Genomic DNA, 23,777 nt, shown 5'->3' with positions numbered 1-23,777 from the left:
GCTTTGCATTGTGTAAACACCTTAAATTGATTCTCCTGCCCTGCCAGTGGGGAAATTCTTTCCATCACGTGCTGACTCTATCTGAGATCGAAATGATTCTGCCTTTTACAAACTTTCCTACCATGTATGGATTTTCTTGTTTGAAGCAGGCAGGGAGCGTGCCTTCTCCTCCCTGCTGGGCTGCTCTGGAGTGGCAGAGTCTCCCTGGAAACAGCTCGAGGAAATGGAGATTTTCCAAGGGCTGGGGGGGCAAAATAAGGTCCCTGGGAGGACTCCTGGCTCCAGGGGTGACAGATAAAACAGGGCAGGATAGGGAAAGACAGCTCAGTTGGAAGGGACCTGCAAGAACCATCTGCAGTGTTGCACATCCCTCTGGAGGTGCTGGCTCATCCAGGGATGCCTTCCCCTGGAATTCCCTGGTTTTCCTCCAGACTGCCATTTCCTGTGGACACAGGTCTACCCTGCACTGAATTAGCAATTTCCTCTGCAGAAAGAGGCTCTGAATTCAGACATTTTGGGAAAGGTTTGTTTTACATTAATATTCTGGCTACAAAAAGAGTCCCACGACCATAGTGGGGAAGGGGAAAAGCCACTCTTGGATTTCATGACACATCTGTATTCTCAGTCTCCTGCAATCTGTTTCTTGGCTTTAGCATTAGTTCCCATTTCCCATATTTCAGGGAGGGCTCTCTCTGTGAAAGGCATCAAGAGGCATCCCCAGACAGCCAAACCATCTGGAAAACCCAGGAACCTGCAGGGAGCTGCCTGGAAACAAACTTCCCTTCCCATCCTGCTGCTGGCCCTGCCAAGGGGAGCAGACACCGAGCTGCTGGGCCACTCCCCAGCTCCTCCATCCTGCCTGGGGGAAGGAAGGAAGGAAGGAGAGGCTTTTCTGCCTCCCCTGATGGGATGTTGGTGCACCACTCCCAGCTCAACCCATCTTGGAGCAGCATAATTTACGGAATGCAGGTGTTGCACAGCCTCTGCTGCCTGCTCAGTGGGTGCACCTGAGGCAGGAGGGTGCTGGGGTGTGGGGGGAGCCTGGGTGGCAGCAGAGGCAGGGCTGGTGCAGAGTTAGTGCCCCAAACCCCCACAGAATCCACAGGTTGGAAGAGACCTTCGAGACCATCGAGTCCAACCCCACCTCAGCTAAACCCTGGCACCCAGTGCCACATCCAGGCTTTGTTAAACTCACCCAGGGATGGGGACTCCACAGAACATTCCAGAACTTCATCACCCTTTCTGTAAAACCTTTTCCTGTCTATCCAAGCAGTGTGACCCTGCTGCCAGGAGAGTTAAAGCAAGGCCAGGCTCCCCTCTCCCCACCCTCTCCTGTTTGCTCAGAGCCCAGGGCTGGTGCCCATCTGTCCCTGTCCGTGGGGGGATGCAGGATGAGCCTTGGGGGTGGCTGTTGCTGTTGCCAAGCCCCTGGTGTGCTCAGCACAGAGCATCCCACCCCTGGGGCTGCAGGGGAGGACACCAGCACATCCCAGTGCCACGGGGAGCAGCAGTGGCAGCTGTCCAGACACACAGCACCAGAGGGACAGAAAACCAAGGAGGGAAGATAGAGGTGTAATTCAGTCTGGCTTGTTGCTGTCCCCAGGGGCTTGCCCCAAAGGTGGCATCAGGGGATTCCTGGTGGTCTGCTCAGCCTGGGGGCAGGACGACATGGGGAAGGACCTCCAGATTTCTTCAAGATGAATTAGATCTTTTTTTAATCACAGCACTGGTCCTGAGGTGGTTTCTGACTTTTCTCTTGGTGGTTACCTCTGGGGATGCTCAGAAATGAAGCCAAATTTCCTGGGCATGGGAGGCAGCTGGGGCAGAGAGGGGCATCCCAGGGAGCACCAGCACAGAGCTGGAACTGCAGCTCCTGGAAATGCTCTGGCTGGCTTTCCCCTAAGAGCAACCCCTTATCCTTCTGAATTTTTGGAAATCTCTTCTTCAGTTGTTCCCTTAAGTATTTATTGGATGTCTTCCTTTTTCTTCTCTCTCTCTCTCTTTTTTTTTTTAAAGCTTCTTCATCCAAATTCTTTGCTCTGTTATTCCCCCAAGGATCATGTTTGCATTTGGCAGGGAGGGAGCTGGCTTGGTTAAACATAGACCTCGGTGAAGTGAAGCCAGAGAGATTTCAGAGCTCTCTGTACCTCTCTCTGCTGCTCAAAATCCTCTTCCTTTCTGTCTTACCCGTGTGGGAGACTTGGTGCACACAAATCCTGGCATGCTGCTGGCTGGCAGTGGCTCTGCTCCCTGTTTTCCTTGCAGGAGTCAGGCAGGGCTGGGCTGTGGTGCTTCTGAGGGTGCAAACAGCCCTGCCCCACATGTCTGCTCAGCTGTGGGCTCTGGGACAGGCAGATGGATCCCATTTTGTTAACTGGAGGAAGGATATTACTTTTCAGCGAGGATGTTTTTGTCTGTGTTGTTTTGGAGCCCCTAATCCGTGCCTGTCCCATCCTCTGCTTTCCCTGGGACTGCTGCAACATCTCCTTGAGCAGCTCTGGGGAGCTCTGGTTCCTCAGAGGTGCTGAGAGGAGCACCTGGGCAGCCTGGAGATCAGGGGAGGAATGTGAGCAATGTGGGATGAGCCAGCAGAGCCGTGGTGGTGGCTGGCACTGCCAGGCTCCCTCTGCCAGCTGGCATGGGGCCCCCAGGGGCTCATCCCCTCTCCTCTTCTCCAGCATTTCAGGGGTGTTCCAGGGTGTAGATCTTTGTGAGACTGCAGAAAGTCCCATAAAATCCCATATAACCCCATCATGGAGCTGGGTTAATGAGGAAAGCTGTGCTTGTGCTTCATTAAATGTGTGGCCAGACTCTCTTGCAGCATCTCCCTTTCCCTTCTCTGTCTCTCTGGGGTGACACCGAGCCCCTCTCATCACACCATACCCAGGCAATAACCTGATCTGTGTCACAAACTGAATTATCTTTATTCCAGTGATCACAGCTCCTGCCTTCCCTTCATGGGCAGGCGTGGCTGGAGCAGCAGCTCCTGGCAGGGCCCTGGGCTGTGCTGGCTGTCCCAAAGCCCAGGGTCCTGGTTCTGCAGCAGCCCCTGAGCTCCTGGGCACCTCAGGGATGGGACCTGGGCACTCAGCGCTGCATCAAGGGACCCATTCCATCCCTGAGCTGGGCTTAAATTTAACTTCGTTAAGGAAGGGTGTTAATGAAGGAGCAGGTTTCCCCAGAGAAGCTGTGGCTGCCCCATCCCTGGAAGTGCTCTGGCCTGGCATTTTTTCCTCAAGCCAAGGTGTTCCCAACAACCATTATGGCTGCAGTCACAACAGAGTGATTTATGTCCGCAGCCCTTTCATTGTCACAGCGAGTTTCCATCCGAGGCAGGTCTGCTTTTCCTTTCACCTCCTCCAAATGACTCATTTGGAGCATGTCTGGTGTCCCTGCTGCAGACTGGTGATTCATGAGGACAGCAGCCCAGGGGGAGGGCAGCAGGATTGGTGCCTCCACCACGGGAGCTGCCGGGTTAGTCACGGCGCAGGACGCGGCACGCCGGGCGCTCCGGAAAACCCAGAGACCTGGAGGTGGAGGAGGCTCAGCCTGTGCCAGCAGCCCCAGGGAGCTGGGCAGCTCAGCCTCTGCTCCTTCCTGAGCCAGGTGTTGAACTGTGTAACAGCTGGGAGCACAGCTCCTGTGGGATCAGGGAGTGTTTCCATCCCCTTTCGGGAAGGGTTTTGGGTTTCCGTCCCTGCGCGCTGCTCGATCCCACGGTGGGTGCTGTCAGTGTGAGGTGCCTGTTGCTCCCAGGGCTGCAGGAACTCCAGGGATTAGGCACAACTGGGACTTCCAGGGAGCAATTTTGGTGACCTGGCCACGGCAGAACTGCCCAGGTCCTGCCACAGCCCTGTGCCACCAGCAGGCAGGGAGGAGCTGTGTGGTTCTGCTGTGGGTGATGCTCAGGGATTGTTCACCACTCTGTGGCAAATTAAGCACAAAAATAGATTTTTCTGCTCGTTTCTCCTGGCCAAAACATTAGAGAAAAGTGACAGAGTGCAGGGGGGTGTCCAGCAGCACGGAGCTGGAGGCACAGCACTGAGGAGGTGGTGACAGGATGTGGTCAGCCCCAAATCACAGGGACCCAACACCCCAGTGAGGGAGAGCTCATAGAATGGGTATGAAGTGCTTCTGACCCTATTGTCTAATTCCCCCAAACCTTCCACTCCCAGCCTGTGAGCGAAGGGAGCTCCAGCACCTCTGGGAGGGGGGACAAGTGCAGACCCCAATTCCAGCTGTCTGTCACAACCTGGCTCCCAGAGGCACATAACTCCCACCTTGCAGGAGTCAGACTGAGGAGCTGAGCAATGTCATCAGCCTTTAGGGCTCGGGGTGGTTGTGGTGGGGATGAATTTGGCCCAGAGATTCCTGTTCAGCTGCACTGAGTTAGTGGCCATCTGGCTCGGCGCGCTGCAATCCGCAGCTTCTCCAAGCCCATATGGGAGGCAATGTTTTTTTCTCTGTGTATGTTACATCTCCCAGAACGTATGGCCCATACATTTAAAATATTTGAGCACTGCTTCCTGCGCTAGCAGATAATCTGGAGCTGTGGCACCAGAGATTTCTTTGGAGGGGAATTTATTTCCCGGTGGTTTAGGCAGCTTTAAAACATGATCCTGGGAAGGGAGTGTTTGGTTTTGTGCCCAGTGCCAGAGCTGGGCAGCAGAGGGGCCAGCAGCGTGGGCACTGCCTGTGCCTGCCCTCCAGTGCCAATGCTCTAGTAATAATTATATCCTTTTTATACCCTTTGTCTATTTGTAACGATCTGGGGACCTCAATTCCTGCCTGTTTGCCAGGATTAAACGGGGTAGCACCAGGCCTGGGAAAGGGTGTCTGAGCTCGGGGTCAGGCAGATCCTGGGCTTAGGGGGCTCCTTCTCCATCCAACAAACAAGGCACAGCTTTTCTGCACTCTGCAGCCAAAATCAACCTGTTCCCCCAGGGACAGCACTGCCAGGGCTTGGTGCCTGAGGCAGGGTCGGGGTGTTTTATCCATCTGTTTTGCAGCTGATGTGGCAGAACACCCTGAGCATCATTCTCTGGAAGGCAATAGCTCCAGACAGGGCTCTGATAAAGACCAAGCATTTAAAAATGTGTTCATGGCATAGTTTTATACCCAAAATACGTGGTGGTGCACTGTGAAATTTAAGTGTAAGTGAATGATATCATATTACTTTGAATATATGGACAGCTTAGCTTATGAAATGTATAACTCATCTGGTGTATGGAAAACCAATACATCTTCCATATGGGCAACAAATCAGAGATGATTATCCCTGGGGAAAAAAATGGCCATGCTGTATTGAGCATTTTGACTTGGAGTAGACACAAGTTTTCATTCCTGCTTCATGACTAAATTTCCTAAGCTGAACAGTCAAATAAAATGATCTCATTCCCTCTCTGTGCCATGGCACAGCTCTGCTGAGAGCTGTGGGAGCTGGAGCAGGCTGGGTTCCAGCTGGAGGGGTCAGTGGGAGCACTGCCATCAGCCCCCGGGTTGTGTTTGCTCAAGGGCAAAGCCTTGCTGGTGGCTCAGGGCTGCCTTGGTGGCACCTCTGACCACGCTGGGGCTGCCAGGGGGAGCCAGGTCTGAGAGCCACAGGTGCCAGGGGAGGGCTGAGCTCCCAGAAAAGTGCTGAGCCCTCCCTGAGGGTGCCATTCCCTGGACAGGGGGAGGTGCTGGCCGTGCCCCACTGACCGTCCCTGGCTGGTACTGGTGTGTAAATATGTCAGGCTCAGGAGATGATCTTGTTATGGGAAGATTATGCTAATGAAATGTTTCCTGAGATCAAACTCATTTTGTGTTCAAAAGCATTAAAATAAATGGCTTCTAATTGAATCTTATAAACGGTCCCCTCCTGATAATGAGCCGCTATTAATTATAATTGAAGGAAGGCAGAACGTAAACACAGCGGCAGCGTGGGGGGAGGTGATGGCACGCTGGGGGCAGCTCTGTGCTGGGAGGGGTCCTGACCCTCCCCTCCATCCCTCCCTCACTGCTGGGACCGTGCTCCCTGGGGGATGCACGGCCAGGGACAGCTCCAGCTGCCTGGGGCCATCCCAGGGAACCCTCTTTGGGTCTTTGAAGAGAGGGAGAGCAAATGTGTGCACTGAGCTGTGTGTGCCATCCTGCAGCCTTTAAAAATCTCAGCCCTTTATTGCCACTATTATTGTTATTATCCTTTTTTCCTTTCCAAAGGCCCGGGTCCCTGCCAGGCACAGCGTGTGCTGTCCAGCCAGGGTGACCTCATCTGCTTCGAAGCACAAAATGGGAATCTGAGCTCAACCAAAGAAAATTTACAGGAATTCATCTGTCAACAGGGACGTTTCCATTTCATAAGTGCTCAGTTTGAGATCACATTAGCCCTTCAATTATTTATACGCTGAAATTGTACAACTTCTCCGATCAGCTCTAAAAAAAGCAGCAAATGTCTTTTGCTTTCCTTCCACCTGAGCTTGTCAGCTGAAACTTAGCAGGAACACGGCAGGCACCCCTGCAGGGTGCTGGGGGTGACAGCCTCACAATAGCAGGGTTTGGGTGCTGTGAGTATGGGCTGAGCAGAAAAATCCCCCTGAGGATGCTCAGCCTTTGCTTCTTGCAACGGGGTGCCTGTGAGTGCGGGCTGGGGAGGGTGGAAACAAGCCCTGGGGCATCCTTGGCACTTTCCTCCTTGTTTTTCCCACTTTGCCGTCTATTTAAAGCGCTGTTCCCTCCGGCATGCCTCTTCCCACACGCTTGTCCAGCACAGGGATGGTGGGTGGGCGGCACAATCCAGCCTGGGATTCGCTCTGCCCGCCAGGCTCCTGCCACAATCACTAATGGCCTTTGCTTTTATGTCTCATCTGCTTGAAGGGATTAAAAAGGAATAATTAAATAGCCAGCAATACAGTCACCGATAAAGCTGCGCTGGTAATGATGGAAAAAAGGTACCACCAGGAGAAGACGAAGCTGGGCTGGGCTGTGCACAGCGAGGGAGGGCTCCACAGCCCCTGGGTTTTGGCAGAAATCACGAAGCAGTGCCCGAGGAGCTGCTCGTCCCCGGGCACGCCTGGTGCCCGTGCATTGGCTGCTGTGAAATCACTGGGACTCAGATTTGCCAGCCCAGCTATCAGACAGCGCTAATGCTGCGTTTGGGAATGTGCTCCTCTTGTGCAGCCGGGGGAAAGAGAGGAGAATCCCCTGGGCAGGAGGATCGCTCTCTCCCCCGCCTTGCTGCGCCTGGTGCTGCCAGCATCCTGTCCTCGGATGCGGGGGGAGAGGGGTCCCCAGGCTGTGCTGAGCCCAGACCCCCGTTTCAGCAGACAACCCCTCTGTCCACGGAGGGGATGGGGTTAATCCTGCACAGGGGATGCCCACCCGGTTATATCCCGGTGGGGAGGGGGTCCCGGGGGATCAGGGAGATGTCGATGCCATTTGAGCACACAATCCCCCTCCCCACGGAGGGGATGGGGTTAATCCTGCACAGGGGATGCCCACCCGGTTATATCCCGGTGGGGAGGGGGTCCCGGGGGATCAGGGAGATGTCGATGCCATTTGAGCACACAATCCCCCTCCCCACGGAGGGGATGGGGTTAATCCTGCACAGGGGATGCCCACCCGGTTATATCCCGGTGGGAAGGGGCTGGTGTGGGGGTCCTGGGAGCGGTGGATGCCATTTCAGCAGCTCGGTGCTGCTGGGGGTCCCGGGGCACCAGGGAGATGTCATTTCAGCAGACAACCCCTCTGTCCACGGAGGGGATGGGGTTAATCCTGCACAGGGGATGCCCACCCGGTTCTAACCCGGTGGGGAGGGGGTCCCGGGGGACCAGGGAGATGTCGATGCCATTTCAGCAGCTCAGTGCTGCTGGGGTTGAATTTTGCTCTGTCCCAGCACTGATTCAAACCCGCTGCGAACTCCGCTCTTGGAGGTTTGTGCAGTATAAAAACCAAACTCTGTGAAGCCGCTGGTACTTTTTGGGTACTTTCCTGTTCCACCCAGCCCGTGTTTATTTTCCCGGCTGTGGGAGGGACGCTGCACTGTCACTGTCCTCGTGTTTGGGGCGAAACCCGAATTTAAGGGCTGGGGGAAGCTGCCGAGGCAACTCACGCGTTTGTCTCTGGTGTTAGTAGGGATTCCCCTGTTGTTTCACAGCTGGGAAAGCCAGCACTAATGTGCTAATTAGATTTAACACCCGAGCTAGAAACGTGGCAAATTAGCCAAAACATCAGAGCGTTAACCCCACAATGGGGCTGGGTTCGTGCATCCCTCCCGGAGTGACCCAGGGGCAGGATCAGGGCACAGCTTCCCACCGGGAAAATCCCGAGGTTTGTCGGGCTCGTTGAGCCCCTTGCTCCGCTTTTGACACCTCCGAATGCAAATCCCTCACCAGGATGAAGCTCTCAGTCCTCAACCCCTTTCCTTTTCCCTTGGTGAATGGGTGGGCAGCAAGGTGGGGAAAGGGGAGCAGGAGCTTGTGCTTGTCCCACGGATCCCCATCATGGGTATTCCATGGAAAAATCACTGCTGAGATTTCCTTCCCGGGGGGAAAGCATGGAGACCCCACGCCAGACAGGGGAGGGTTTTTTGAGCAGCTCAGAAAAATCCCACCGTGCTCTGAATCAGCTGCTCGTTTCAACAAGATGTGGCAGGGACGGTAATTGTATGTTGAGTGCTCTCCGGTTGATTAAGAACATATTTATTGAAGTTTATCTACTGTAATATGTATAAGTCTCTTATTAGATAATTGCTAAACCTCAAACACCTGTTTAACAGATCATATATATACCCCATTACATAGTTGTTAAACCACACTGGTTTTAATTCATCAAATGCGAATGTGAAATCCATTCTAAATTAAATTCATTTTGAGGCACTTTAAAGGAGACATTCCCCGCTTGCCTTCTACAAAGGGGATAAGAGCACCATATCTCCTGACAGCAACGATGTTTTAGGACAGCTCTTTTCTCCAAGTGTCCTTTTTTTTTTTTTTTTTTTTTTTTGGCAAGCAACTCAATGGAGATGTGCTAAAAATGCCCTCAAGTGTTTTCATTTAAAAAACCCAGAATTTTAAATGTTTGATGTTAAACCAGGGATGCCATCACTGCTGCTGTCTGCTGATGTGTGTGGGGGGGAAGGGGCAGGGAAGGGGAAAGGTGGTGGGGCCGTGGGCAGGCTGTGCGAGGGTGGGGTTCGCTAAACTCAGAGTAAATCGAGGTGTTTTGCTTGGCTTTTTGTTCCGAATCAGCCAATTCCCATTTCAGCCATTTGCTGCTGATTCCCATCCCGTGAGGGCAGCCAGTGCTGCTGCCAGAGCCCCCTGTCCATCCCACCTGGGGGATTATCCCTGAGCTTTTATTCCGTGGTTCAGAGCCCCTCATTCCCCTGTCCAGCTCCAGCTCTGCTCTCCTGGCAGCTCCTGGGCAGGGCAGCCCTCCAGTGCCCCACCGGACTGGGTGAATCCCCCTGCCCGGGGTGCTGTGTGCAGTGAGAGGTCTCTGCTCGGGCAGAGATGATCCTTTGTTTTCCTCTCTCTTTATTTAATTGTCCCGCGGGGGAATGGCTGAGCGCCCTTGGTTTTGTGATGCAGAACTGGTGTTGACACGCTGCTTTATTAGATGAGTGAGGCTAAAGCCTTGGAGACGCTATTTAAATAAGGGAGAAATCTCACTGCCGGGTAGCAATGAACAAATACACACTGGGCTCTGGAAACCCATTTATTTCCATCCCGGTCCTGTGAAAAATTCTGCCAGCGTGGTTATCTGTGCATGTCTGCAGCAAGCTGGGCTGAGAAGCTGCAAAGCCTCCATCCCGCTGTGGACACATCCCTCCCTGGTCTCCATCTCCATCTTTGGGGCATTTTACAGCAAGATGTTGAGTGACGATTATTGCCAACCTCAGGCTGCAGCCTCGTGGCCTGGGTGGGTGGTGCTCTTCACCTGCTCTTCCTTTTTTTGGAGCAGGCAGTCCCCGTGTGGCTCCCAAGGGCAGGGAGAGCTGTGCTGGCTCAGGGCTGGAGCAGAGGTGGCTGTGGCTGCAGGAAGGGGCTGGAGGTTGGGAAACCTCCAGAGATGTCACCATTTCTGATCACAGCTCATCCCTGGGCTTTCTGCCCCAATCCTTCCCCCGCTGCCAGCTCCAGGGGCAGCGAGAGGCCAGCCTGGTCCCCAGCTCTGCTGCAGCCCCTGTGCAGTCACCCAAGGCTTTGGGTGCTTTATCGAGTGTTTCAGCTCCAAAGCCAACATAAATCACGCTGTTGGCAGGCTCTGCCCTTCTGTCTCTGCTGTTATTTTCTGTTCATGATAAAACAATGTGGAAAGGAAGCACGCCGGCCAAGGGGAGGGGGAGCAGAAACAAGATCCCTTATCTAATGCATGCCTGAGCTGCTCCAATGTTTCTGTATCAGCAATTATTTCGCCTGGCTTTGGGTTTTCACAAAGCTCTTGAGTCTTACAAATGCAGTGTGAGATCACGTTGGCAAAGCCCAGACCCAAATTCTTCCCTCCTGTCTGACTCTCTCCCAGCCTTTGGAGGAGACCCGTGGTGGAACATCTCACATGCACAGCAGCACTGAGGAAATGGGCTGGGGGAGAGGATTTGCTGGGATCTGGGGGGATGCTGAGCATCTCCAGCTCTGCCCCAGAGCTCCTAAGTCATAAAAATCTGGGTAGGATCAGGCACCTTGAGGTTCCTGCCTGCTGGGAGTGGAGCATATTCCATGCAGACGACTGGAAATGCACAATATAAGAGGGCACTGCACTGTGTGCAGGCTTGCAAAGTGAATAACCATTGCTGGGATGGTTTCTGTGCACAACCCATGGCTGGTGGCCCAGTTTAGAGCACGAGCTTAATAAATTTCTTGCTAAGTAGAAAGAAAAGGGGGGAAAATGCTTCACTATTAATGGGAAAGGAATAGTATCTCTTAATCTATGTCTAAAAACACCTCGAGAGTTGTAGGTATTTGCTACAGTCCAGCTAAAGCAATATCCAGTGCTCAGAAAAGCAATATCCCCAAGCTCTGGTGTTGATTTTGATATTTTTAATATTGCATCCAGACAACAGAGCCTGTCAACCACCACGAAGTGTTCATTTAACTAAGCCAATTTAAAATGTGTAGCAATTATGAAGAGATGGGCTCAGATGAGTCAATTTGTCTCAAGTGTTTTCTAGCTGAACTTAATAATATTGGAGATCTGAGAGAAATTGGAAAAAAATTCACCCTCTGTGTTCAATTCTTTGGAGAAGTCGAAATACCTAATTCACTCTGGCAAATGATAAATGTTCCTCCCCTCTTCTAATTACATCTTGCCTTAGTCACAGCAGGCTCTAGTAAATCTCCTTTTGAGACTATACACATCACATACTGTCCTTGGTGAAAAAAAAAAACCCAGAAAAAAAGGGAAGAAAGGAAAAGTTCTTGATTAGATTTTTAAATTTTTTTTTTTAAGAGAAATTCATTGTGCTCACGGGATCTGGAATTGGCTTTTCATGCTGCCAACCCCCTTCATTGGCACCACTCTCTCATGTGTCACGTCCTAAAAAAACCCTGAAGTTTGGCTGAAAAAAGAGGAGTGTGGAAGCTGTTGGGTGGGTGTCCCTGTGGGGAGCTTTACAGGCACAGATGGGAGGGACAGCATGTGCCATACACTGATTTTTGTGTTGGTGGTGGTTTAACTGCTGGGACAAATAAGCATTTCCACCCCTAGAAGATGCACTTTGCTCACAAGCCTTGGCTCACTGTGGGTGCAGATCTCCCTTGTTTGAAATAGTCACTGGTTCAAGACACAATAAATTTCAACACTGCTTTCCCAATTAACAGGAAATTAAAATTATTCAACCAATAAATACTCCAGAGCAAGAGCCATTTTTGGCTCTGCCAGGAGGGAACCTGAGCCCTGATGGCCAAGCCCTCCCCATGGGCAGCCCCAGCACCTGCAAAAACTCTCCCATTTGCATTGATTTCAAATTGCTTTGGGCTAAAATGTCCTTTATCGATGTCATTTATCTTCCTAATCTCCTGCTTGCCCGCAGATAGTCTCCATTATCCCGTGGTTGCAAAATTTTCCAGCTAACATGCTGTTTTTAAAACGTTTGAGTGGTTTCATTGCCTTGAGTGAGTGGGAGGTGGGTTTGCCACAAGGGCAGCCCCACACAGAGATGAACCTGCAGGGAAAACAGAGATGGATTTATTTCATTTTCCCATCAAATTTATTTAATTTTCCCATCAAAAGCCAGACCTGAGGCTCACTGGTGGAGCACCCAAAGAGAGGCAGGGGAGGAGGGGTGGGGTCCCCTCCATGGGGCTTCCAGCCACATGCTCTGCTCTGACCTTTCTTTGAGTGTGGCTGCAAATAGGAGCAATATTTCATCTCAAGGGTGTTGCCTGGAATGGCAAAAATTAACTGGAAGCTGGGATTTACAGCTGGATTTAACAGCAGATTTTGGGGGAAAGGCTCCAGTGGGTGTCCATGAAGCCAGCTGGTGCTGGGGGCAGGGGGAGGCAGGGAGAGGAATGCCACCCTGACCCAGGAAAAGCTGTCAGGTGTCCTTTGGGATGCTCTGGACTGGAAAGTGTCCCCAGCACTCCGTGTGTCCCCTGCCCTCACTGCAGGCTCTGAGCTGCAGGGACACTTCTGTTTGTACCCAAGGGTGGCAGTTTGGGCACCTCAGAGGAGCTGCCAGCACCCAGACAGCTCTTTTTGCTTTTGGAGTAGTCTGGTAAAAGAGGAAACAGGGAGAGAATGAGTCCAAAGGCTTGTCTTGGTGGGAGGGTGAGAACAGCTTTAAACCCTAACAGGGTCTGGGGAGGAGATGCTGGTGGATGCTCAGCTTCTGAGCTGCTGCCCAGCCCCTTCCAAATCCCTTCTGTCTCTGGAACTAGCAACCAGCCTTCTTCCAGGAGGGAGAAAAGAGGGACAGCAGCCCCGTGGTGCTGCAGAGGAGGCTTGGCATGCCTGTCTGTCCCCGGGCCACGTCTGTCTGTCCCCAGGCCATGCAGGGTGAGCCACAGCCCCACTGCAAAGGGGCCCCGTGTTTCCCAGCCCACCCCACAGTCAGCCCCGATCTGGAGGCAGAGACAGAAAAGGGGTTTGGAAATCTGCTTACAAGTCTGGCTCGTTAATACCCTGCCCAAAGCTTTTATCAAATAATTAGCTTTTGTGTTGCACTTCCCAGTCAGCAATAAATAAATAAAGATGCAGATAAAGTGATGTTACACTTAGGTTGTGCTTTTGGAAATGGCTCCTCTGAGTGTGCCTGGGGCCACTTCCCTGGGCCCCTGGACTCAGTCAGGCACTGATAAGAGGCACAGGGATCTCAGTGACTCCTTCTGGACTTGGCAGACCCAAGAGAGCCCTGCCTGCCTGGTGTGATGAAGTTTTGGTGCAGATGCTGCTGGGCTGTGCTGTCCCTGTGCCCATGCAGTGGTTGGGCAGGGAGGGATGCACAAGGTGGTGCTGGCAGTGGCTGCATCCTCCCTGCACCTCTGATGGGGGGTTGGGTTTGGTCCCCACAGTGCCTGGGGAAATTGCAGACCATGGGGCAGCTCTGCCTGATGGAGAGATGGGAACATCCCAGCTGCCCTGTGACATTCCCAAGTGGGGCTGTCACAGCTCCCCAACCCCAGGACATCCCTTCTGCCACTGCCCCTCACCAGCACCCTGCAGAGGATCGAGCTGGGGCTGTGAATGTGCCCAGGCTGCCGTTGCTGTTTGGACTGTTTATCTTGTTTGGGCTAATTATGCCAAGAAAGTCATTATAATTTTATGCTCTTTGGATTAACGTTCTTGCCCAGGGCCCCATAATTAGTCTATGGTTTGTAGCTTAATGATTCTGAGCACAGTCAAGGCGAACTTTGCAGCTGTAAATCAGGGGACTGGGGATGTGGGCACTGGCAGGGCAGCAGATCTGCCCACGAAATGAGCTTTCCTCTCCCTGCTTGTGAGCTGAGCTTTGGGCTGCTCAGCACCGTGAGCTCACACTCCATCCTCATGCAGCCAGGATGCTGCTGGGGAGCTGCAGGAGCCCCAGCCCTGCTCTGAGCCTCTCCCAGGGTGTCTCCAGCCTCGTGGGGACCCCGTGGGGTGTCACACCAGGGGGGTCCTCAGCCCTTCATCCCTTCAGCTTGGTGCAGCTGCCCAGCCCTCCTGCTTAGGGGGCACAGAGCATCCTTCAGCCACCCAGGGAAAGGGGATCCATTGCATCCCTGGAAGTCTGCCCAGCTCTCTTTGAGGAGCAGGCAATTTGGATAATGCTAATCCCTCCTTCAGCTCCAGCTATGAGTTGGTTTAAGCATCTTTTCTTTCTTGATATGCAGTGGCCAGGGATGTCTTGCTGAGGCAGAGTGATTTGGCAGGTGGGGCTGGAGTTGGAGGTGGTGCTGTCCAGGTTTGGAAGGACTGGGGCACCTCCACCCTCTCCATGGGGCTCATTGATATTTTAAAGAATATTGATACTATTGATGTTTTAAATAAACCCATTATCCAAGGCACTGAACTCCTAAAAATCTGCATGTCCCCCCTCTCAGGTCTCCTTGCTGAGGGGTATCCATGGAGCCAGAGAGCCCAGCTCATCCCTGGTCCCCTCTGTCATCCTCCTGGTTTTTTATTTATTGCTGCTTGGGCTGGGGATGAGCTCAGAGCCACACGAGCTGCTGAGTGGGCAGGCTCCAGCCAGCTTGACTTGACAGATTGTTTGGGTCAAATCAGAGGCTCCCGGGAGAGTTTTGCAATTTCTTTTCCACTGGAAAATGTCATTAATTCATTGCCAAATTGTTAACAGAATCAGGGGCTCTGGTTTTAACTGGAGGACATTCTCCTGATAAATGTCATGGCTTTCCTTGAGCACAGGTCCAGGCAAGGGTAAAGAGCCAAAGCCCTTGGCTTACAGCACAGGGTGTCTCATCACTCAGGTTCAGTTTCCACAGAGAAATCTTTTCTTGGAGCCCAAGGCAGGCTGGGGCCCTGCAGGGACTCCTGCCTGGGCAATATCACTGCCCTGGGGCAGCCTAGGCCAGTGAAGGTGCTCCTGGATCCCCACTGTTCTCAGTGCTCACAGCAAAATTCAATATATCACTGCCCTGGGGCAGCCTATGCCAGTGGAGGTGCTCCTGGATCCCCACTCTGCTCTCAGCAAAATTCAATATATCACTGCCCTGGGGCAGCCTATGCCAGTGGAGGTGCTCCTGGATCCCCACTCTGCTCTCAGCAAAATTCAATATATCACTGCCCTGGGGCAGCCTAGGCCAGTGGAGGTGCTCCTGGATCCCCACTGTTCTCAGTGCTCACAGCAAAATTCAATATATCACTGCCCTGGGGCAGCCTAGGCCAGTGGAGGTGCTCCTGGATCCCCACTGTTCTCAGTGCTCACAGCAAAATTCAATATATCACTGTCCTGGGGCAGCCTAGGCCAGTGGAGGTGCTCCTGGATCCTCACCGTGCTCACAGCAATATTCACAGAGGTGTAAAAAGCACTTTGCACCCAAAGCCCCTCCTGCAGCTGCAGAAGCCCTGGAAAGGCTGTGGGAATGCTGGGGACACTGCTGAGCCTGGGGACACTGCTGAGCCTGGGGACACTGCTCATTCTGGGGACACTGCTGAGCCTGGGGACACTGCTGAGCCTGGGGACACTGCTCATTCTGGGGACACTGCTGAGCCTGGGGACACTGCTGAGCCTGGGGACACTGCTCATTCTGGGGACACTGCTGAGCCTGGGGCAGAGGAGCTGCCCTAAGTGCAGGGGGAGTGTGAAGGCTTTAGCAGGAGGATAAATCACAGTGAGGTGTGTGTGAAGAGCAGCTATTGGATTTTGTGCCGGGGTGATTAAATTTTCATGCCTTTTTCGTAAGGCTGGCTTAAAAACCAGAGTATTCCATAGCCCAGGGAAGGGATGCAGGGAGGGGAGAGGCGTCTCACTTCACTGCCAAGCCTTAACCTCAGGGTTTTCCCTTTCATCTGCCAGGGGAGCTGGGCTGGGGTTAACTTGTGCTCTGCCAGGGCTGGGGCACCAGCACCGTGCCTTGGAAGGGGGATGCAGAATGAGCTCACCCACAGCAAGCAGCCAGGCTGCTCGAGCGGTGGGGAAGGATTTCACACCATCAAACAAGCCATGCCTTTAAAGAAAATGCTCCCCCCAGCTGGTGTGCAGCCTGGGGGCTGGCAGGGAGCTGGAAAGGGAGGGAATCCCAGCTGCTGAGCCTCGCAGCCCATGCCTGGTTGTGGTGATGTTTGAGGGTCCCCAGGATGAGGGAAGAGATGAGAATCTTGACTCCAGGTTTCAGAAGGCTGATTTATTATGATATGATATTATAAGAAAACGAAATACTAAAACTAAAAGAATAGAAAGGGGACATCAGAAGGCTAGCAAAGAATGATAATAAAATCTTGTGACTGAGCAGAGAGTCCGACACAGCAGGACCACGACTGGTCATCAAGTAAAAACAATCCTCATGAGACCAATCAAAGATGCACCTGCTGGTAAAGCATCTCCAGACCACATTCCTCAGCCATCGGATAGTTACTGTTTACATTTCTTTTCTGAGGTTTATCAGGGGAAAAATCCTAGCGAAAGGATTTTCACAAAACATGTCTGTGACACCCAAGGCACCAGGAACCCGCAGTGAGTGGAGCATCTCCTCCTCTGCAGGAGAAGCCAGGGCTCGCTGTGCTGAGCTCTGCTGCCTCTCCTCCCAGCCGAGACTGCATTTCAGGCAGCTAATGAAGTGCTGATTTTCCCTAATTGGCCTCTCGAATTTGCTGATCACTCGTAAAGATCTCGGGTTAAAGAGAAAGCCGGTGCCTGTTATTATTGGTGCTGTTTTCCATGGCCGGGGCAGGCAGGGAGGAGGTTTGGGAGCATGAGCTGCATTTGCTGAGCTCATTTGTGATTTACTGTCCCCGGCTGCTCACCAGGACAGCAGAGTCCTTCAGCCGGCGAGACGAGCACACGGGGTCAGACTGATTTGTGGAGGTGCCTTGGTTTTTAAGTGGCTTTCCTGCGGCTCAGCCTTCAGCACAGCCCTGACAAACCCACGGGTGAAACTCCAGCCCTGGGACCCCGGGCTGGTGCTGGGCTGCTGGGGAACCCACACAGAGCTGGAGCAGAGCTGTCAGGGCATGAATGTGTGGGAAGGGATGGATCCCACTGGAAAACAGCCCAGGCACAAACCCTGCGAGCTCCCTCTGTCCTGTTTGGGGTAGGAGGGCTGTGTGTCATTACCACAGGAATTATTTCAAAGCAGGGGTGAGCTCGGATCCATAGCCAACATCTCGGCTTTGAAAGAGGTCTCTCTGCCTGGTGGTGCAGGGTTGGGTGGGGAAAAACACACAGCTGAACCGGCAAGGAGTGGGGAGTGTGGTTCTCCCCCAGCTCAGCTGGGTAACAGCATCCTTGGGGAAGGGCAGGGTCAGGATGGGGAGCTCCATGAGGAACGTGTTCATGCCACCACCACGGGGCGGCCCAGCTGGCCAGGAAAGGAATCCCAGTCCCAAATTTCATTCACAGTCCCTGCCCATCCTGGGAAGTGAGTTTTGGGAGGAATCTGGTGCTTGTGTGAGGAGCCCTGTGGGCTGGACACCAGGCAGCTGGAGCCCAGCCCAAGGCACAGCTGTGGGGAGTTAAGTTACTCGGCTTCCAAAATTACATTTTTCTGTGGTTCCCTCATTTGAATGAGGAATAATGTAGATATTGTGAGCAGAACTTGTCTGGGAGCTCTTGGAAAACCAAACCTATGGCGAGTGCACTTGTTCTGCTGGTGGCACTTCATGGGATGGCAGCGGCACGGTGGGCACAGAGGGCAGGAGGGCATCCCAGCTGCATGCCAGCCTCTGGATGGAGGCAGGAATTCAGCTGGGCACTTTGCAGGGAATGGAGTCTGGGATCAGAAAGCTGGATGCAAACCCTAAACACAGGGCCAAAACCCCCAGAATGTCCTCTGGGGGTGTCTGAGATGTTTTGGTAAAAAAAGCGTGGAAATAGGCAATGCCAGGGGTGGTGCAACTGCAGAGATGCCCCAGGCTGCAGTGGGAAACACCCCTCACACACAGCCAGGGGAACCAAGGCACGGTGTGACAGGGGAACCTCCGAGCACATTTTGTCACCCTGCATGAAGAGGAGATGGTTCCGCAGTGCCCGGGAGGGCATCGGCGGCAGCGGGGGTGTTGGCTCAGAACAAAATTACTTTGAAGGTGGATTTATGCAGTTAATCCCAAGCTCTGTGTGGTACATGCAGTAGGCCAGCAGTAGTTCCATCTGTCAGGCTGCCAGCCCCTGGGGCCATCCGGGACAGGTTCCTCTGCAGAGCTGTGCTGAGGCTGCAGAACCCAGCTAACAGGACGTTCAGCATTTCTGTCATTCCAGAGATGCCTGCAAGGTTTCAGCCAGACCACAGGCAGCCAGTGGCAGGGAAACCAGCACACAAATACTTCTCATTCCAGGCCCTGACCCAGGCTGATTTTAACCACTCCATGCCCATTTTTTTCTCACCAGTGCAGAGCCCACGGGAGGGTCCTGTGGTGCACTCAGTGGCACTGAGCTGGGGATGTCCCTATCCTGTGCTGCTGGCCATCTTCATGGATTGTTCCCACCTTCAAGGATTGGTTCTACCTTTTGAATGAGGAGGAAACCCACAGGTGGACACGTTCCCCACAAGTGGTGGGTGCCTGCCCCATCACTTTGGGGAATGCTGCTGGCTCCAGGAACCAGGGATGTGTCTCCACCCCCAACACTGGGCTCACAGCTCGGGGTGTTGGGGCAAAACTCTCCACCCAGCTGTGGTCATCACCTGGAGGTGGACATGGGGTGAAGGCTGGGCTTTCAAACACAGCAATCCCTTCTCCCACCTCCTGCATTCCCAACCACCTCTTGTTTCACACTGTGCTCCTGTCCTGCCTGGGCACCTGCTCCCCTGGGTGTTCCCCAAATATTTGCTTTACCCTGTAGCAAATACAGGCCCTTGGGGATCACCAGCTGATGGATTAATCTGAGCCCAGCTTTGCCTGGAACAACCTCCTGGCTGTGCCCAGACTGGCATGAAGAGGGCAAGGCAGGGGAGCTGAGGCTGGATGAGGATGCTCCAGAGAGCCATGAAAGCAAACACAACAGCATAAATGTCCACCACAGGCACAGAGCTGTGAGGCGAGGAGGAGGCTCTGGCTCCTATGCAGAGTGAGTGCTACCACTTCAAAATTAAATGCAGTTGCCATAGAAATATTAATTGGGAACAAAATCTGAAGATGACACTTAAGCAGAAGATGGAGCGTTACGGAGAGATGAGGACAGCGATGAAAATAGAACAGTTAAAAGGAGAATTCTTCAAAGGAAGCATCATGTAGGTGAATATTTAATGCACAATCAGCAGGCTGCCACGTCAGTGGTGCTGCTCATGCTGTAGGGTAGAGGGTGGGAAGTGCTTGCTGGAGGACAGAGCAGCCCCCTCCCCAGCAAAGGGCACTGGAGGGGGAGCTGGGGATGGGCCCTGCAGGATTCTGCTCTTGGTTGCAGCAGGGCTGGGGCTCAGGGCACAGCTCTGGGAGCAGCCCCAGCCTTTGCTGCTCACTGTGCTCACTGGCTGGTGTGCAACCAACCCACAAGCCAAAAGCCAGCCAAGGCACACGATGGACAACTCTGGCAGTCTGGATTCTCTGCCCCTGGGCAGACACTGCCAGGAGGTTCCCAGGCTGGGGCTGAGCCTCCTCCTCCTCCTCCTCCAGGGAACTTTTGCATGGAGAGCAGGGAAAGCTCCCAGCCCTGCCAGACAATGCAGGGGAACCAGCTCCTTCAAAAGAGCTCCCAGCCCGTGGCTTGGCCTGGGCTCTTTGGGAGGGAGGCAGAAAGAGCCACGAGCAGAGAGGTGTTTTGAGGTGAGGAGGGCTGATGCAAGGCAGAGGGGGGACAAAGTGTCCCACTGAGCAAAGCCCTGCTGGGACCTTCCTACAAAGAGTAGCCAGAGCTCTCCAGGGAGGGATGACTGCTGGCCACCTCTTCTGTCACTGGTGGGGGAGAAGGACATTGCTACAGAAAAATCCTGATTTAATCTCTTTTTTTGCATTTGAAAAAGAAAAAAGGTAGATGATAGTAAGAACCAGCCCTTCTTGCAGGCAGCCCAGTGAGAGGAGAGAAGCTCCATTCTGCCACCCCACCCTGTGCTCACTCTGCCAACTCCAACCCAACTCCTGTTTTCCCCAGGAAGAAGCTTGCTCTTCCAGGCTGTTTTCCAGGCTGTTTTCCAGGCTGTTTTCAGCCTCACATCCCTTTTCCCCCTCTGCTTTGTCTCCCAGGAGCTGTGGTGTGGGATCTGCATGCAGGTGGGGATGGAGATGATGGAAATGAGCACCTCACACAGTGGTGCCAGTGGTGACACCACAGCTGGGCACTGTCCCAGCAGGGCAGGGACACGGCGTGGGGCTGGCAGCTCCCCTGGCCCTCCCTGGTGGCAGCCAGCCCAGAGGGGACAGGGTGACTGCCACCTGGCAGGGTGCATCCATCTCTGCTGATCCCTGCTCTCAGGAGGAGGGAGGATTACAGTGAAGTTGTACTTTTCCCATGAACCACCTCCCACTGTGTTATGCTCTGAAGTTAATTGCAAATGAGGAGATGGAAATAGCTTATTTTGACTTCCCTTAAACAGTACTTCAGTGCATTTTTTTTCCTTTTTTTTTTTTTTTTTCTGTCTCGAGAGGCAGTCCTGTGTCTATTGGAAAATAGCAATTATTTCTCTAATTCCCTAGAATTAGTAGAATTAGTTGAATGGGTAATATTTGAAGTGAAATGCTGATTAGAAATACACTTGATGTGGAAGCACCATGAGCATCGTGGTGGGGCTTTGGAGGCTCCTCCTCCATCCCAGGGCATAACACAGCTCAGCTCAGGTTTCTTGGGGAAGAGTCAAAGGTGTCTCAGTCACAGCCACCAAAGATGCTGAAACTCCTCTCCTGGGAGGGCAGGCTGGGAGAGTTGGGGCTGTTCAGCCTGGAGAAGACTTTATGCAGAACCTAAAGGTCCTTCCAGTGCCCAAAGAGGCTCCAAGAGAGCTGGAGAGGGACTTGGGGCAGTACATGGAGTGACAGGACAAGGGGGAATGGCAGGGCAGGATCAGGTATTGGGAAGAAATTCTTTACTCAGAGGGTGCTGAGGCCCTGGCCCAGGGTGCCCAGAGAAGCTCTGGCTGCCCTGGATCCCTGGGAATGTTCAAGGCCAGGTTGGACACTGGGGCTTGGAGCAAGCTGGGATTGTGGAAGGTGTCCCTGCCCGTGGATGGGGTGGGACAAGGTGAGGTTTAAGGTCCCTTCCAGCCCAACCCAGTCTGTGGGTCAGTGATTTCATTCTGGGGTGGGAGGCTGAGCAGCCAGACGTGCTGGGAGGTGCAGGGGAGGCTCTCCATTGTCTGCAGGCTCTGGATGTGCCCAGTGGCTCTGCAGCCTGGCTGAGGTACCACAGCTGGGGATGGGCTCACCCTCTTGCTTCCAAAAAAGGAGGAGTAAAACCACCTCAGCCACTTTTCTTAGCTGGAATGAGGTTGGCATGGTCCATCTTGGGCACCTCCTGCAGCATGCAGGGCACAGTGCAGCTCTTGGGAGATTTGGTTCTGCTAAAGATTTGGGGTTCCTGATAACTCATTAAAAAAATAAAAAATTATCCTGTGGTATTTTTAATAACCTGCTGGTTTAACTCAATTATGAGACCATAATTAACTTGCTGAGATGAAGCAGGAGATAAACCTTTGATTTTTTTTTTTTTTTTCTCTTGAAGGATGCTGCAGATAGATTCTGAACTTTGTATTCAATTACTTAAAGGAGAAAAAAATTAACAGGTTTCTGATGAGAAAAGCATACTACCTCCTTCATAAAGAGAGATTTATTAAGGATAGTGAACGAGTGTACCTCAGGGCTCAATCATCTACTGGTTTTTTTTTTTTTCAAGGGGTGATTCAATTACTTTAAGATGTGTTGCCTAAAAGAACAAACCAGGCTCTGTTACTTGGCAAATTAATCAAGTTCCTTTAGTGGTTTCTCTGGGTTAATAATTTCATTTAGGCAGCCTTCTGTCTCATGGTTCCATCCCTACCAAGAAAACTCTCAAGCAAGAGGGAGGGGGAGAAAAAAGTGCAATTTGCTTTCTGTGCAAGGCAGCAAACGCCACTGAGGCAGGGAAAGTTTTCCCAAAATCAGCTCTCTCAGAGGTGCCTGTGAAAGCAGCAACTGGTTGGAAGAGATTTAAAAAAAAAAAAAAAAGTGTTAAGGCTAATATTTTCACTGTGCAAAAAGGCCATTTGGATTTGTTGTCATCTGTGAAGGGCTGTGGATTTTATTTGTAATTACTGTGAATGACGTGCTCTGGCTAGCAGGAGCCAATCCTGAAAATGTCACCGGTTTTTAACACGTTTGTCTCTTTGAATATTCATAGCTCTGCTGTTTGATGCAGATGGAGAAAGTGCCACAAGGGAAAGGAGGGGTTTGCCCTGCCCTGAGCACGGGAGGTTGTGCTGGGGCAGATGTTGCCCATGGTGTGGGCAGGGCATCCTTGCACTGACAGCCACCACTCCCATGAAAAAACACCTTCAGGCAGAGTTTCTGGGGTTACCACAGGATGACTTGGCTTAGAGGGACCTTAAAGATCTTCTGTTTCCAACAGCTCCATTTCTCATAGCAGGGTTCTCTCAGTGGAAAGTTAACAGCTCCCACTGCCCTTGCCTGGAGGGTGGAGGATGAGGATGCTCAGCAAACACAGCTCCCCTGCCACATCTGGGCTGTCCCTGGCTGCCTGTTCCCAAATTCCACCAGGGAGACTTTTGGGAAAAGCTTCAGGGCTACTTTTTTTCACTATAAAACATCTTTATGGAGGGCAGGCACCACCCTGTTTTATTTTCCCATTGGATGGTTATAAACAGAAAAAAACCCTTGAACTGTGGCCTGGGCTGTATCCACTTAAAAAAGGGGTCTTTAGAGGCCAAATTCTGCATTTTGGTGGAGGGGAGCAATGCTCAGTGGGACCTTTCTGAATAAAACCCTGACTCCCACCAGCACCCAGGGCTGCTGAGGGCTCTGGCAGAGAGCAAATATCACCCCCAAAATGGGGGAAAGAGGGAGTCCCAGGGCAGCAGGAGCCCTGATGAGAAGCCTCATCAGGGACCAGGGGACGTGCCTCCCTCCCACCTCTGACAGGGGCAGGGATGTTCTTGCTGCTTTTCCTCTGGCAGCTCTCTGGTGATGATCAAGTTAATGGAGGGAGCAGAGCAGTTCCCAGCAGCAGAGGTCATCTGTTTCCTTTCAGGGGATTTGGCTCTGGTTTCATCATTTCATCATCTGGAGGAACAGTGAGGCCCTTTTATCAGGAAGGGCTTTCAGGGAGGGGGCATGGCAGGCTGGTCTCTCTCTCCCTCGTGTGAGAACTCATTTTAGACTCTCACATAAAACCTGACCTCTGTTTTCTGGCTTGGGAAAGTTCTCCAACGGGCCAGAGCAGAGCTTGGGGACACCCTGGAGCAGGTCTGACCCCAATGCTCAGGAACTGTGCAGGCACCAGCCACACTGAGCTCCTCACCACTTGTCCAGTGCCATGGGGATGGCCAAATTGTGCTTTTCCCTCTTTGTTTTCCTTGTAATTGCTCTTTTCAAGGCCACTGCACTCAGGCTCCAGCTCCAAAATGCATTTCTGGATGAGGATGGGAGTGTCAGTGAGCTGAGGTGGGGTGGATATTTTGAGAGCAGCTGGCAGACTCTGCAGAGCAATTATGCTCCAGGTTCCCAAATAGCCCTGAGCTCTGTCACTGGCTGAAAACACCCCCTGGTCCATTTGTCCAGGG

This window comes from Haemorhous mexicanus, chromosome 19, assembly GCF_027477595.1.
Source record: "Haemorhous mexicanus isolate bHaeMex1 chromosome 19, bHaeMex1.pri, whole genome shotgun sequence".
In the NCBI taxonomy this organism is placed as follows: Eukaryota; Metazoa; Chordata; class Aves; order Passeriformes; family Fringillidae; genus Haemorhous; species Haemorhous mexicanus.
The sequence above is the reverse complement of the archived record's forward strand: the minus strand, read 5'-3'. Positions refer to the sequence as shown.